This window comes from Podarcis raffonei, chromosome 4, assembly GCF_027172205.1.
Source record: "Podarcis raffonei isolate rPodRaf1 chromosome 4, rPodRaf1.pri, whole genome shotgun sequence".
In the NCBI taxonomy this organism is placed as follows: Eukaryota; Metazoa; Chordata; class Lepidosauria; order Squamata; family Lacertidae; genus Podarcis; species Podarcis raffonei.
Genome location: NC_070605.1, coordinates 55,557,920 through 55,575,812, shown reverse-complemented (window position 1 = coordinate 55,575,812; position 17,893 = coordinate 55,557,920).

Sequence of the window (17,893 nt, the reverse complement as noted above, 5' to 3'; positions counted from 1 at the left end):
CAACTCTCATCAATCCCAGCCAGTTTAGTCAATGGCCAGGGGTTACAGGAACTGTACTCCAGCAGCATCTGAAGAGCCAAGCTGAGTAACACTGACCTATACTACCACATCAGCAAGGTCAAGAGGGAGGTTTTGTTCTCTGGGCAGCCCAGAACCTCTATAGACACTGCCCCAGTGAGAACACTTCAGTGCTACTATCACAGTGGTTTGACTTCATCCCCAGAGGCGCACTCCACCATCTCTTGAGACAGATGCCAACAACAATACTACAGTGGACTCCACTTCCTTGAAATGCCAACCGTGCTGACTTGAAAGGACCCTTCCCTGATTCCACAGGCACTGACTTCTGCAGTGGTAATTGATGGGGTTGATATTGAGGTTTGTGTATGAGGCAAGTGGCAGAGCTACATCTCCTGGCTAGGAGAGCCCAGGGGATAGTGCTAAGGAGCAGCCTGTATTTCCTTCTCATCTGTATCTTCCCCAGGGTAAGGTACAGTTGTGTGAGTTAGTGGTCACCACAAATGTCCCTGCCTGCTCCACCCCAGCTTTTCCCTGTTGATCTTTAATGGCTGAAGGGGATTTCTAAGTGTGATGACACAGGGTTGCTAATCGTAGTGAGGCTTTTAAGCTTCCAGCCGTATGCACTTAGAAGCCCCCTTCAGAATTTCTTGTTCGGTGGTGGAGGTGGCAGGCATGGGGGCAGTGGGGTCAGAGTGGCATGTGTGCCTCTTACACACTTTGTGCCCTCATGCATTTGACTGAATGAATGGGCAGGGCTTATTTCATCAGGAACAAGATGAGACATGTCCTCAGTCCCCTTTCTAGCTGCCCCTTCTCCTGCTGGAATATAGGAACCTGCCTTATCTTGAGTCAGACCATTTGTCCATCTAGCTCAATAGTGCCTGCACTCGCTGGCAGTGGCTCTCCCAAGATTTCAGGGAAGGTTCTTCCCCAGCCCTACCTGAAGATGCCAAGAATTGAACATGGGACCCTTCTCCATACAAGGCAAGATGCTCTACCATTGAACTACAACTGCCCCACACACACACCCAATAATGGCTGCCTCCGGGATGCAAGCATGTTGCAAAGGGAGAGAGAAGCATGCCAGGATCCTGCCCTGGCTTGAGATGTATCTTTGCACTCTCCAGGCTCCACCTCCCGCTCTGCCACCCGTGTCACCATGGCACCAGCATCTCTGCTCTGCTCCTCGTGTTTCTGCTGGCTCTCAATTCCCACCCAAACATATGCTGTGACATTGAAAGATGTGGCAGACAGGACCAAAGAGCCAGCAGAAATGCAAGGAACGGGATGGGGAAGAAAGAAAATATAAATATATATCGCTGAAATGAGGAAAAAGCAATGTGCCTATTTAATCTAGTTTTAACCTTGTTAAAAGAGCAGAAAGATTTAACACTGAACACTGAGTCAGACAGCTGGGGGCAGCCAGTTTCTGCAGCTGCTGTTTTCCCTGTCTTGCTGCCTACACACAGATCTGAATTTTAGACATGTGAAACTTTCTGATTTTAATAGTCCAAGTAACAATACTTTGAAAGAAACAATAACCATTAAAAGAAAAACCCATCTTCCCACAACAGGCTGCTCTTTCTGATTTGAACTTTGTTTACTTTTATTTGTTTGGGATCTCATTTTTGTTCTAGCTGACAAATGCGTAGCAGGGACAACCATATCTTTTGCTATGTCTTATGCATAAGCTTCATAAATGCTTATTAGAAAACACACAATTGTATTGGTACCACTCCAGTCCCAGTTGGAGCTGGATGAGGGCTATGTTTTCAAGCTAATGAGGGTTGGCTTCCTAGAGATAAGCCATTATTTTTTCCCTTCCAAACATTTGGAACTCTGTTGTTTATTGCAGTGTGAAATTTTCAGCACTGGAAATCTAATTCATAAAACATCAGCTTTCCAGTAACTTTGTAAAATGTGCACAATATATGCTCAAAAAAGCACTCTGGTGCCATTTCATGAAAGTGGGGAGGTAAATGCTTCTGCATTGTGCAAGAAAACAAGTTTTTATGAGTTTCCTCTAGGATCTGCAGCCTTTACTTTCCTCACAAGTTTGTTGATAGCTCTTCTCAAATCTGTTTCTTGTATTACAAGGTCAGCCATCATGCTGCTCTCCAACTACAACCGCCATCACCCCTGTCCATGGGCTAATGCTGCCTGAGGCTGATGGTAGTTGTAGTCAATGCCAACTGGCACACATCACATTGCTTAACTAGGGGCACCTCCAGATTGTCAATATTTTGCAAGAGCAATTCAAATATATGCTGGGAATTTTTGGTTTACACAATTAAAGTGGATTAAAGTGGTCTGTCATCCTAGCACAAGAAATCCACTTTAAAGTAGAAGCTTCTTGCCATTAGGAAAATGATGGGGAAATGCATTGAAAAGGTTGGAATGATTAATGGGAAGACATTGAAACACCTACAAGCAGATGAACGTAGGATGAATGCTCATTGTCATATAACTGTCCTGCAAACAAATCAGAACAAGTCCTCAATAAAGAGCAAATATAATCTAACCTCCACAGAATTGTGCAAGCAAACTGAGTGCTCAGCAAACAGGTCACCTGGAGGGGTCCTAAGTCAATCAAGCTTTCACACTATAGTCTCATTTTGGTTAATGTCACACCCTCCCCAAGAGGATGCTGGTTTCTCTTTGCAATGATAAGACAAGAGTGGTGGATTAACTGGAGAGGTTTCAGTTTCCTCCCAGCTTCACAGTGTGCAGATATCCACACCAAGCAATCATATGCTAAGTCATTTGTCAGTCTCATCCCACCCCCCAACATCTGCAGGCTGAACCTTTTTTTGCTTTTAAAAACACCACATGAACATTTAGGCATGTGTCCCTTCATACACCAGCAGAGTAATTTCAAGGTGGAAATGTTTTTAAAGTGCAAAACTGCTGCAGGGATTGGTGAGTTCACATCACAAGGACGTACCAACCAGTGTTGAATTGCCAATTTTTGCTTGAAACTTGCAGAGCTCATTGTGGCTGCATTGCTGAGATCCTGCACACATTACTTGTGTGAGTACTGGACTTCACTCCTAGCCCCACCCCAGACATTGGGCATTGACGCCTACGTTAGAGGCTACTTACTGGGACACCAGCACAATTAGGAAGCTGCTTTAAACTGAGCCAATCTGTTGGTCCATCAAGCTCAGTATTGTCTACACCGGCAGCATCTCTCCTGGGTTTCAAGCAGAGCTCTCTCCCAGTTCTACCTGCAGATGTTGGGGATTGAATCTAGTACCTTTTGCTTGCAAGGCAGATGTTCTTTCACTGAGCTGTGGCCCTTCCCTGTGGAGTTGCCTGATTGTGTGCAGCCTACACTTGAACAGCTGTTTACAGGTAGGACACAGGTGGCGCTGTGGGTTAAACCACAGAGCCTAGGACTTGCCAATCTGAAGGTCGGTGGTTCGAATCCCCACGATGGTCCCTGCTCCTGCCAACCTAGCAGTTTGAAAGCACATCAAAGTGCAAGTAGATAAATAGGTACCGCTCCGGCAGGAAGGTAAACGATGTTTCCGTGTGCTTCTCTGGTTTGCCAGAAGCAGCTTAGTCATGCTGGCCACATGACCCAGAAGCTGTACGCTGGCTCCCTCGGTCAATAAAGCAAGATGAGCGCCGCAACCCCAGAGTCGGTCATGACTGGACCTAAAGGTCAGGAGTCCCCTTTACCTTTATGTCAGAGAATTCTGATGGAAACAGGAGCAGAAATTGCCACTCTTAGTTTTTTTATCTGTGTCTGGAATGAAAATCAATCCAATCAGTATTCACTGTTGATGTTGTTTACAGCCTGCAGACAATATGTACAGTGGTACCTCGGGTTACATATGCTTCAGGTTACAGACGCTTCAGGTTACAGACTCCGCTAACCCAGAAATAGTACCTCAGGTTAAGAACTTTGCTTCAGGATGAGAACAGAAATCGTGCTCCGGCAGCGCAGCAGCAGCGGGAGGCCCCGTTAGCTAAAGTGGTACTTCAGGTTAAGAACAGTTTCAAGTTAAGAACAGACCTCCAGAATGAATTAAGTACTTAACTTGAGGTACCACTGTAATGGATTACTCCCCACCACCACAATGCATTGTGTTTTCCTTTGAATGAATGGTGTGGGGTAGCATAGTGATGAATGGCATCACCTTTGTCAGAAGCCAAACTGCAGCAGAATGGAAACAGCACTTCATGCAAAGAAACCGATTCCTTCTTCCATCCTTTGCAGGTGTTTTATTTACAGGTGGCCACAGAAATGTGTGTATATCTAGAGGGGCCAGACAGTATGCTAAACACTAGGCGCAGCACCAGGAGTCTGGCCCTGCTAACCAGTACTAGCATGATGCCCCCTTATAACATGTGAAGAGGGCTATTTCCCTTTGGGGGGGGGAGCTCCATGCTCTTGCCAATGTATGAGGAGAGAAGCCTTCCTTATATTGGGGCAGGGGGAGGGAAAGACTTGCTTCTGGTTAGCCACTCCGTAAATCCTGCTATGGTTCTTAACCTTTAAAGCTGTTCTTATCTAATTTATTGTATTGGCTCTTTATCCCATTGACTTCTGTTACCGATATGTTATACACTCTCAAAGAGAGAGAGAGTGAGCCTTACTAGAACAGAGGATGTTTTAAATCCTGGCTGAGGAATGAAAGTTAAATTTTTAATTCTGTGCTCTCTCGCTTTGGGTATTATTTTTATTGCTGCTATAAAAAAGTTTCCTTCTTTTTCCTGACTAGAGCATATGTCTAAACGTGCTTTACACTGTGCACATTTACAATCAGCAAAATGACATGTTTCCAAATAAGCATTTCTTTAATCACAGGCACATTTATGCTGAATATGGATTTCAAGACTAAGAAACCTTAGTGAGCCCTTGCTCAAATGAATCCATAGTAGAGAGCCACTGTGGTAAAGTGGCCATGGTATTGGGAGACCAGGGGTTCAAATCCCCACTCATGAATGAAGCTCATTGGGTGACCTTGCACCAGTCCCTGCCTCTCAGTCTAACCTAGCACACAGGGTTGTAAGGATATGAATAGTGCTCTACTTCCACTGTTGAAGGCAGTAGGCCTCTGAAAGCCATGTTCTGGGAATCACAAGTGAGGAGAGGGCTGATGCACTCAGGTCCTGCTTGTGAGCTTCTCACAGGCATCTGGTTGGGCATAGTGAGAACAGGACCCTGGACTAGGTAGACCATTGGCCTGATCCAGCAGGACTCTTCTTATGTGGAGAGGGAAGCCCACAAAAACCACCTTGAGCTTCTTGGAGCAATGGTGGGCTAGAAATGTATTAATTAATTAAGGGCAAATGAAAATTGTGGCCTTATTACAGTGGTACCTCAGGTTAAGTACTTAATTCGTTCCGGAGGTCTGTTCTTAACCTGAAACTGTTCTTAACCTGAAGCACCACTTTAGCTAATGGGGCCTCCTGCTGCCGCTGCACCACCGGAGCCCGATTTCTGTTCTCATCCTGAAGCAAAGTTCTTAACCAGAGGTACTATTTCTGGGTTAGCAGAGTCTGTAACCTGAAGCGTATGTAACCTGAAGCATATGTAACCGAGGTACCACTGTATTGACATGTTTATAATGATGGTAGTCAGAACTCTACAGCTCTATAGGGAAAGGATGAAGCTTAAAAGCTAAAGGTCTTCAAGAAAATTCCCTTCTGCTGCTGGGGATCAATCTGAAACTGCTGGTCCTTTCTTGCAACAACAAGAAAAACCAGCATATAGAGAAGTTTCTATTTCAAACAACCTTTTTTTTGTTTCAAATTACATTTCTAAAGCCAAAATGGAACAAACTGTGTTACTGAAACAATCCATAAAGATCTTTGACAAAAGTGGAGCCAATAAACCCTCTATTTTTATGTAAACACTCTCTGTGGTTCTGATTCTGCTGTCAATAATGCAGAAGACTTTCAGCACAAGAGTTGCAGAGGGACCACTATAAATCTTTCCTTGTATGATAACAGGAATAAAGGATTAATATATGGGAGGAAAAGAAACAGCCTAATATCATTGTGTAATTTAATTGCTAGGGCTCTATTTACATGAAACACAGCCCTGGAAGCAATCAGATTTAATCAAGCTGAATCACGAGTGGCTCTCATTTTATATGCCAAAGGTAATTAACAGGGGAAATGATATATAGATTCATGCTTTCGGGGAATTCAAAATGTTCAAATATCAAGCTGAGCATTTAGCAGTTTAAATAGGTTTTCTAATCTTCTATTTCAGAACAGGGAATCGCATATTTTCAGCCTAATTCAGTTGGAAACCTCATCCTTATGCAATACAATCAATAGCGATGAAATTCTGAGAACTATCTTACCTTCTCTGGACACATTTTGAGATATTATTTACATAAAAACAGAAATATAGATGAGATTTGTGGGATGAGTGCTTTGCAGAACCGCTTCATTTGAAAATATTCCCCATCAACCCTTTTTGTACATATTCACTGTGGTTGTTGTTTTTGTTTAAAAAAGAGAGTCAAAAAGAAATGAACTAAGAATAGCCTTCTCAGTGTTTTGTTCCCATTCTACAGTCTAATTAGCATAACCTTAGTAACAGAAGACCAACACTGATAGGAATGCAAAACTCCTGTGGTGATCATTAGGATAAAATCTGGCACTGTCCCTAGCAGTCAGTCACAAGCATTTAAAAACTGCTATATTGCTCTCCAATAGGGTGTGAAATGTCTCATACTCAAATCAAGTACAGCAAAATAAAGATGTCAAATAAATGACAATTTGTGTATGAAAGGCTGTGTCATTTGGGGTAATTGGAGCTGGCAAGCAATTCCCCTTGGTATATCCAGTTAACAAAAGGGAAAATAATTCAGTTTTCATTCACTATGTATATGACAGTAAATCCACAAAGACTACGTGTTAACATTGCATACGAACATTTATTTATTTCCAACTACAATTTATTTCAAACAACCATTTCAGAAAATAAGAAATAGATTGCATACACATTCTAAGCAATTCAGCATTGTCATTGCGACTCAATATTTGTTATGTAACAATCTTGTATCCTCCATTTTAATGGAATCTCATAGCAGCAAGGGTGGGTAAAACAAATTTTTGCTGCAAATTGAAATTCATTATCTGATGGATATTGTCCCTGGGAGACTCTGCTGGGTGAGTTGTTGGTATCAACCAATCTTAACAATGATGCAGTGTTGTGTGACCAGGAGTTTGCAGCCAAAGATCTCACTGATTATTCTCAGATAAATATGTGAATGCTAGCCTCCTTCCTTCAGCACCTTGTGATGTGTACCTCTTTACTCTGGCCATTCTCTCTCCCTGTGATGGCCTCAGGCACTGAACTCAAAGGACACCAACTCAAAGGACAAGCAAGCACTATATCCACTTCCCAGCCCATTTGTTGTTGTTTAGTTGTGTCCGACTCTTCGTGACCCCATGGACCAGAGCACGCCAGGCACTCCTGTCTTCCACTGCCTCCCGCAGTTTGGTCAAACTCATGCTGGTAGCTTCAAGATACCAGGGCTCTAATTTGGAAGGCTCCATGACTGCATTCATATGACAGCTTATTCCATTTCCCCAGTGTTCCCCTGCCTCTTAATTTCTGCATTATATGTGAGCTTTCACATGACATAAAAGCCACTTCTGGAAATATAGTGCAAATTTAGAGCTCATTTCTGCGTTACTTGCCTCCAGAAACTTTCTGTTTGCAAATAACACAGAAATTAACACCCAATGTGCTATATTCTGTTACATTTCCAGAAGAGATTTTTACATGACATGAAAGCTCATATATAATGGGAAATTAACTGTTAGGGAAACACTGGAGAAATGGAATAAACTGCCATGTGAATGCAGCCTGTCATTCTCATCTACCTCTACAGTCACAAAAAGGCTTGCCGCTGGGCTGTAACATTTTACCTGTTCATTTGTTTAGTTATTTCCATTCATTAATTGTTTCCCATAAAATATCTCAAAGCAACTGCACAAAAAACGCATAAGCCATAACAACAATTATACTATTTTATAAAAACAATTCTAACAATTTAAAGCAATAAAAAATATTCATATGTAAAAACAATTAAAGGCAATTTTCTTTGTAAGAACAAATTCTAATCCAATATTGATATGGACTGGAATAAAGATCTCCACTTCAAAGGCTTGGTGAAGAAGGAAGGTCTTCAACAGACAACAAAAAAATCAACACAGACAGTACCTTTCTGATAAGTATTTGGAAGGAGTTCCAAATGATGGATGCTATTATGTTAAAGGCCTGATTCTAGTATGGTATTGAATTAACCTGTTGAGGAGATGGCATCTGCAGGAGAACTTCTTCTGAAGAGCACAGTGATCAGTTGGGTATTTAAGAGGTGAGGCAATATTTTAGGTATCCTGGTCCCATTCAAAGAGGGCTGCCATTCAGTTATGGGTGCTTAATGAAGCTTATTACAGTTGTAGCCTTAATATTTTTGGTACCGTATGTTTGGGTTGTGCTACTACATTCAACTCTCTACAAGCAGTTCCATTTTTAAAACGGAAGAGCCCAAGTCCATCCCAACAATTGCTTTCGTAATGGAGGCTGCCTCTCTGAATGAATTGCTTGCACATTGTTATCTGGGTAGCAATGAAGTTTGGAAACAGCTCAGGAAAAGATTGTTTCTGAATTGAAGCTCCCACCAAACCACAGATTGTAGGCACATTTGAAGTCTGTGAAGGAGGCCAAAGCCATAGCTGGAACAGACACAGCCTCTCCTTAAGAGATGGGGTGAAACGTCAGTGACTAAAAGTTCAGCTGTACAGGAAAGGTCAAAGAAACAGATGAGAGCAAGTTAAGCAAAGCAATAAACCCAGCTAAAAAGGAAAGCTGCTTCCCATGTTACAGTTTGGAAGGCAAAGATACACTCTCAAGAGTTTTATGTGCCTAAAAACCATGGCAACCTCATGCCAGACCTGTGAAAGATCTGTCTATTATGTCTGTAAGACAAGACTCCAGAATTAACTCTACCTTTTCTCACAGGAGTAATTCTTGAGTGCATAGCAAAATCACTTATGCCAATTTTACACATGGGGCACCAACACATACACATTTGCCCATTCGTTTCAATGCTCCTTTCAAAGAGCTTTGAAGGCACCACTGATCTACTGCTCAATGGTGCCAGAAACCTCCTTTTTGGCCCATGTATGATGTCATGGGCTGGGTGTGGCTTGTCCAAAATGGCCTAGAAGGTCAAATGGAGGATCCAGGTGGGCCTAATTCGGCCTGCCAGCTGGCGTTTCTCCAGCCCTGCCCTAGAAGATGAGGGAGATAGGACTGTATAGCTATGCAACCGTATTTAGTCTGCTGCAGCAGAAACACTAAAGAGCCTTGTGGCACCTTAAAGACTAACAGACTTTATTGTGGCATAAACCTTTCATGGCCTATAGCCTTGAGGCATGCATGAGCCCCAAGATTTGCCTTGTATTCATATCTGTATTGGGGCAGGAGGGCTTTAATTTCTCATCTGCTTCTGAGTTGCTCTTAGCAGTCTCCACTTCCATCTGTGTTCTATGTTCCAAGCCACTTTATGTTTAATGAAGTTCCGTGCTTCCCCATTCACTATAATGAGGAATCTTCAAACTACTATATATACAGTATTCTCCCTTTTGACCAAACTGGATAAACTTTACAGGCACAGGAGTCCCTCCATAGTGGATGAAACCTGCCAGATTGCAGGCAAATAGGTCTTGGGGCTTTTTGCAGGAAAAGAAAAAGGAATTCACTCTCCTACAATCCCTCATGGGGAGGGGGAGGGGGTTGTCTCTGTTATGTATTCAGTGGTCTGTGTTTGCATGAGCTTGAGTCTGGACTAAGGAATCTGAGCCCCTGTGTTCTGATTTGATACATGATATCCAATCACAGAATATTTCAGGCCCTTAATCTCTGAGTTATGATTCGCAGCTTGGAAGTTTAGACAGCCAATCACATTGACAGTGGGAGTGGCCCAGGTCTTCAGAAATGTATATAAGCAATTGCTTTGCCCCTGTTGTCCAGTTCTGTTAGTTCAGTAAAGGTTCTTGCTGTTATCACTGTGTCTTGCTTTGAAGGAACCCACCTACACTTTGGTCTCTTTCTTACCTTAGATAGATAATATTTAAGCCCTGGCTGAGTGTTGTGCAGCTCCCATCGGCCTTTCTTTCTGATATTTGTTTGTTACAGGTCTCTTGCAGGCCTTACAACATGAGGCTGTCTAGAATGCTGCCCAATGAGTTCTTAAGAGCTCTGGGCTTTGCTTTAATTTTGTTAAAGCAGAGCAATGTAGTCTTCTGAAAGCTTTTTAAGAAGCTTAAATGAAGCCTTTGACTTCATTTCAGTGCTTTAGCAACAATGACAATGACAAATCCAGAGATCTTATGTGCATCAGCAACATTTTGGACAGCCTCACTTCTTCCAAGGCCCACGGGCCTAAATAAACATAGATATATATGAGAAAGAGAGTGGTGAGTTGCCCTGGGGCTTTGTGAAGCTCTGATCCATAGATGTTTATTGCCGTCATATTTCAACTTGGAAAGGAGGGAGACTCCCTCCTCACCCCAATTCTCCCCATTTAACTCACATAGAGAGCCAATGCACACACCTACTAAAGCCCACTTCATTTGCTATATTTCATGTGACCACAAGCCATGAATATGATGAAAAGTCCATGGGAGCTTACTACAAGTCCTGTAATTTTCTGCTTCCCCCACCCTCTTACCATTGCTTAGCCTCATGCTGCACAGAAAAGCTCTGCAAAGCGCCCACTAAAGAACTGCAAATGAGAAAAACAACAAAAGCAGCTGCTCGCATCCTTCTGAGCGAATCGCATGATTGAAAAATCAATACGAGGATTGTCTTGGAGGTCTTCTTCATGATGTCTTGGAGGGCCACTCAGGTGCTTTTTGCGGGCCATGGCAAATGAATCAAGCAAACAGAAAGCACAAACCTGAAAAGTTGAAAGCAAGCAAATGGGTTTCGAGAGAGATTGCATTCACCAGCAGCCTGTAGCAGGCATATTGCAGCACTGTGTGGGCGGCTGCCTGGCTGGCTGCCTCTTTTGCTTTCCTGCCATCCCTCACACACAAGCTGTACAATTCAAAGTCCCTAATACAAGGTACTCATGCTGAGTGACAGAGATTGTTACAGACTTCAAGGAACCCGTACAGCTTCACTGGGCTGGTAGACAGTTTGTGTGTCTCTGTGCTGATTTGGCCTGCATTTTTATATAACCTCATTGATGAGGCTTCTGCTTTTTTTAATAATGGCTTTGCTCAAAGGAAGTAAAAATAGTACTTCATTTCCAGGAGAGAAAGGAACATTGCAATAAGGAAACATTATTTTTTGCAACACTATAGCTTTCTTATAGTTGGCACTGGAAGACTAAAGTCTTCCCATTATTAGACATTTGCAGCATTACAGCTCCTCCTACTTAGGTTTTCACAGACACAGAAAGAATGGTATTATGACTAATTCAAACACAATGAACTGAAGAACGGCCCCTATTGGATCAGGCCAGGTTCTATCTAGTCTACCGTTCCATCTCTGATAGTGGCTGGCTCAGTGCTTCTGGACTCTTAGTGAAGTGTGTTTGGTGATGGTGGTCACTTCTTATTGTTTACTCTCAAGTATGTGATCGGGCAAATCTGCCCCATGAATACATTTGCCAAAAGCCCTGTGCTACCCATTTAAAGGAACAGGTGATAGAAAAGTCCTAGCTTCTAACATGAAAAGCTATGAGATTTCATTTCATCCTTATTTTCCCATAGTAAAGCTGTCTTTGGATGTATCTCACATACAGTGAAATCTAATATTTAACACATCTGGGAAAAGATCCCTCCCCTACGTGCGATATTGGGCATAAGAAAGCCCACCTAAAGGCTCAGCTGAGTTTACATTTAGCAGACTCTCATGCATGGTAAGGGAGAAAGTAGCAAAGGAGAAAGAAAATGCAGATTCCTCTCTCCAAGGTAGCACTTACGTAACCCTTGTCTCACACAGTGGACTCTTCCAGCTCTCACCTGGGAGCTTTCCCAATCTCTCACCCTGGGAGGTCTTCCCTTCCCTGCCTCTCACTCATGGTCCTTCACCAACCATCCACTACCTTCCTGTGTGTTTGTGTGTTGACCTGCAGACAGACTGTAGAGCCAGAGGACAGCTCTAGGAGTTCATGATTCTCAGGAGTGCCAGGGAAGGAGTCTAAAACACCAGAATGATCAGTTCTAATGCTTTATTAAAGAAGAGAAATAGACTTACAGCAGAAGCAGCCTGTTAGCTACCCTTGCCCTTACAGACATGGGATGGATGCGACAGCAAGTAGGCACCACAGCAAGGAGATGGCTTGTCCCCCACCCAGCCCAAAGTGCATACATTCTTTATAGAGTAAAGCAGTATATGTCACACTGCCTAACTACCGGTAGATGGGAACACAGGTGGTCGATACCCCAAACATTACTGATGTTTCCGGCTTTCTGGGCTCAGAATCCAGCATCTCAGATCCACAGATTAGGATATCAAAGAATGGATAAACATATACGAACTACTTCCAATTAATTGAAGGGCTATCTTGGGTGCCAATATGGCATATGCACAGTCTCCAGAGCAGTTAACCTTGGGTAGCAACACAGTGTGTAATCCTTGGACCCAAAAACAGTCCAAAGCAGGGGACACCAAAAGAAAAGAAAAGAAAAGAAAAGAAGGAAAGGAAAGGAAAGGAAAGGAAAGGAAAGGAAAGGAAAGAAGAAAAGAAGAAAAGAAAAGAAATAAAAAGGACTTCCAGTTTTCCACCTTTCCACCTTAAAATATTCACTCTAGAATGATATCCAACTGATCATTTTTGGCAGGATATACTGTAGAGCAAGACAAGCCATACCTCATGTGGAGGCAGGCACCCAGAAGACAGCTTCAATACAATGGCATTGGTGCATCAGAGGAGGAGGCAAGTAGTTCACCACCACCATTGGTGGGCCGCTGTAGTTGCTTGACTGAACTGTACTTTTCACCTACAAATTAAAATGGGAAATTTAGCCTGCAATCCTAAGGGTACAACTTGAGAGCTGGCTGCATCAAGATGTACAGGACTCACTTCAGAATGTGTGTGAGAGTGTGTGTGTGTTTCAGACTGGAATGTAGATCTATCATGTCGGACAAAGCTTGCTCCCATGCAGAATTTACGCCTCTTGTGTGGCTTTCACCATTATAATTATTTTTTTGGGCACTCCCAGAAAAATGGTGTGGGATTCTTGTGCAAATACGGTCTTGATCTACAAAAGCCTCTCTTCTAAAGTAGTGGGGAAGGGGGAGGAGAGATCCCCTTGAACTGAGGCTTACATTCTGAAGCACAATGAGCACACGAGTTATTTGGACAATGAAGTGTGTGAACTGTTTGATGTGCTTCTTTTTCAGTAAGGCTAAATGAAAGCTTTCCATCACTGGAGCCATCAGTCTCTCCTCCTCCGGAACTCATTTGGAAGCAGAGAAGGCTGCTGATAGCTCTCAGTGATCTTTGAGTCTGTGATACCTACGGAAGGGAGAGTGAGATCATCCTATCCCTCTCAGCTATGGATGGGGAAGAAATTTGGTTCAGTTCACATTTTAAGGCAAATTTGCCCCAATGAATCCTTCCTGAAATGACACAAAATGCAGCCATCCTTCAAAAGGGGCGCTTCTCCAAATTTGGCAGTGCAGTTCTCCAGCCAAGTAATTCAAATGCTAGGAGAAAGCATGCATAAAAACACGTATCTTAGTGAAAATAGTGTCCCAAGATGCATTATAGTAGGGGAAATTGCTAGCAAAAACATGCATATTATGCAGAACTGAATTCAAGCTTAATTCAAGCTAAAATGATGAATTTTCCTGAAGTGTTTATACATGTGTGTGTGTGTAAATGTGGAGAACTGAACTTACGATTGTAAAAATGAGAAACAGGCTGCATACGCAACCATACATTTAAAGCACATTGCTTCCCCTCCTCATTGTAGGAATTGTAGTTTATTAAGGGTGCTGGGAATTGTAGCTCTGTGAGGGGTAAACTACAGTTCCCAGGATTCTTTGGGGAAAGCAATGTGTTTTACGTGTGCTTTCAATGCCTCATGTGGATGGAACCATGGAGAGAAACCAAAACTGACAGATTTGCTCACCCCTGCCCTCAAGACATATGCACCTTGTTAAAGGTTAGAGCAGATGAACCTGTTGTTTCTGAATTGATCTGGTGGCAAAAATAGATTAGGAAGAAGGAAATGGATAAAATTGCCATAAATCGTAAGGGGGATTTGGAGGTCTAAACTGAAACTCAGTTAGTGTAGCCGTGGCGGTATCCCTGTTATCGATTATCTCGCAATATATGGTCAGTGTTTTTATTTGCAGCTGTTTGAGTTATATTTTAAGCCGATTGTATGGATTTGTCATGGCCTGTGGCAAGCACAATCCATTTATTGATGATGATTACCTGACCTTTGAATTAGCCCTCTCACCAGTCCCTGGGTGGTCTAACTGGGATGTTTAAACCCATTTTCCACTTGCCTGGAACATTTCATAAGGCTGGCTGGGAGCAATCGCACCATGTGCATTTTTACTGCATTGTGCATAGAAGAGAACTAATCAGCTCTGGCTGCCTCACAGCTGCTTTGGGATGCAGAACCTTTGGAGCTCACAGGCCAGTCTCATTCAGGAATGTTTCCAGGCTGGCTTTCCCTTTGCTTTGCTCAGGACTTATGGAGGGGGAAACATCACAATGAAATTACTATAACAAGCGGCAGGAAGAGAGGACATGTAACGAAAGGGTCAGGAGTGAACATCCCCAGCTCCCTAGCTATGCCACCTGCACTGTGTGAGTGGCATCAAACAATGACTCCCCACCCCTTCCACCAGAGCAATTTGCCCATTAAAAAAAATTAAATCTAAATGCAATTCAGATTTTATGTGGGCTATTTGCTTTAATTGAAATGCCAACATGAAGCCTGAATGCCAAATGGCCCACATAAAACCTGAAAGGAACTGGTGCAAGTTTGCAGAGGGCTCCTCATTCAACACATACCATGCTTGTTGAGTTAGATCAGGAGTCAGCAAACTTTTTCAGCAGAGGGCCGGTCCACTGTCCCTCAGAACTTGTGGGGGCCGGACTATATGGGGGGGATGAACGGATTCCTATGCCCCACAAATAACTAACCCAGAGATTCATTTTAAGTAAAAGCACACATTCTACTCATATAAAAACACCAGGCAGGCCCCACAAATAACCCAGAGATGCGTTTTAAATAAAAGGACACATTCTACTCATGTAAAAACATGCTGATTCCTGGACTGGACCATCCGCAGGCCGGATTTAGAAGGTGATTGGACCAGATCCAGCCCCCGGGCCTTAGTTTGCCTACCCATGAGTTAGATGGTTGGGGTGTTTGCAAAGGGAACTGTAATGCATTTTCTTAAGGTGCAATCACGTGCCTCTGTGTGCCTGTCCTGTTCAGGAGTGTGTGGGCACATGGGTCTGTTAGGTGGCAACACCAACTGAGGTCATGTGGTCCCCAAATGGTTAGCCAAAGGTGAATGTGGCCCTAGGCCTCGGGAGTGGAAGGTTAGCCACCTCTGAGCTAGACAGTATATATAGCAGAAGTAATTTCAGGTTTAGGTATGGTTTTTACATTTTTCCAAGGGGGGGTGGTGGTCATCCCTCACCCTAACCCCAAGGCTTCATCCCGTGTTCCTCCAATAAATTTAGAGTAAGAGGGGTGGCAGGAAAGGAACTAACTATAGGGTTGTCCAGCATCTCCCACCAAGAGTAGAATGCCTTACTCCAGGAGGGAGATAATTGGCACAGGAAGGAACAACTTGGTTGGCTCAGCCCACATGATCTCCAATTCTAAGTTTACCAGGGAGTGGTAATATTGAACTAAGGAGGCATTATCTAGCATGCTGGTCTGTGACATAATAACTAGCCCATAGTGACTAGTCAAGCCATTATGGGCTCTGGTGAAGTCTCTCCCTATAACAGAGAATACAGCAGGATGCAAGCTGATGGATTCCTTCTGAGTAAGTATTAGCTTATCCTACATAATGTTTCAGATATGTTTGTGCATGCTATTTCTTTCTGAATCAAAGTTGTTGTTTTTTTTAAAATAAAACACTCAAACCATATCTTCTTACACCATCTATTATATACTTGGAGCCTCACCAAGAAAAGGAAATAAGTTTCCAAGTTTTATGTGGCAACAGATTAGTGGAAGGGTGAAAGGTAGTTGCTTAAAAGCATAATTATCTGTTTTGACTGCTTTCTAATTGCTACATTTGAGGCACTGTTTGTAATTCCTTTTATTATTGATTTCAGACCTCCTGGTGGTTAGAAAAAGAGGCTGTTTCAATAAGGTGTGCACTATCTGTTAAGTAGTGGGTGAACATATCAGACGACACAGTGATTCTTCAAACAGCTCTTGTTTATTCACAGGCCAGAACAGAACTGAACTGAAGGGTTCACCCAGCCTGCTTATATAGAGCTCCAGTACAACGTAACTGTAACAATTTTCTAAAACTATCCAATCACTGAACGTCACTTTCGATTCCTTATTTGCATAACTATCTACAGTATCCCCCTGCTGGCCCAGGGTGAGAACTTCAGTACATAACACTATGTGGTTTCGCACACATCTGATAACAATAAAAAAGTAGGTGGCAGCCCAATGATCTGCGTGTTTATTTGGAAGCACATTGCAGTGAGTTTTACAGAGTTTACCACCAAGCTGGGGAAGTTGCCATTAAGACATGCAGTGCACCAAACAGCCATCTTGGGGGCAAATCACCACCATCATCCAATGAATGCCATGAGTAATAGTTGTTGTATTTTAATTTTATTCTTCTTTTCAATGTGGCAGGCAGGACCTAAGGCTTTGAGCCTCCACTGTTAATATGCTAGTGTGTGATGAACCACAGAACAAGAAATGAAGTTGGGGGGTGTGAATGTCTGGGAGTCAATAAATTAAATGTGAATAGATTTTAGGGGTCTAAATGGGAAATTGATTTGGGAGGGTTTGAGTGGAACCTGAATGTTGTGAGGGTTAAACTAGCAGAAAGTGGATAGCTATGGGAGATCTGGTGGACTCTGAATGTTTTAGATAAAATTTATTGAAAAGAACTTTGTTGGGGAAAATATTTGGGAGCATCTAGATGGGCTTTGAATGGTCTGCTGTAAATTAATTGAAGGGGAATTGATTTTGGAGTTTGGAATGCAGACGCAGCATTAAACTTGCCCTCAGTTTATGATTTTGTTTCAAAAAAGTAACCAGCAGATGCTTCTAGGACACTGACAATAATGGCATGAAGGCACCTTGTATACCCCTCATTCAGTGATCTACTGCCCCTGATCATGGTTGGCAATATTTTTCTATCATGATGGTGAAGCCAGAGAGAGCCATAATGGGGATTTCAACTGAGAAGTTACAGTAAGAACGGGTAAGTTGAGAGAGAGAGACAGTTAGATAGGGAGAGGCAGAATTAGTACTGAATAGTCTATGACTTAGTGGACTTCAATATAGTTTATAGGGAGGGAGGGAGGGCTGCAGTTAAGAATCCAGCTACAGAATACAGTGGTGCCTCGCAAGACGAAATTAATTCGTTCCGCGAATTTTTTCGTCTAGCGAATTTTTCGTCTTGCGAAGCACGAAATCCCATAGGAATGCATTGAAAATCAATTAATGCGTTCCTATGGTCAAAAAAAGTCCAAACAAAGCCAAATTTCATACAACAAGAGTTTATTAAGTGCTCTTTAAAGTCACACATACTGTAAAGAGCATTTCAAAATTCAAACCCAGAAATTTTTTAAAAAACAGCAGAGTGGCCCAATGGTCACAGAAAATCATAAAAATGCAGGGGGGGGAAACAAGCTTCCAGATT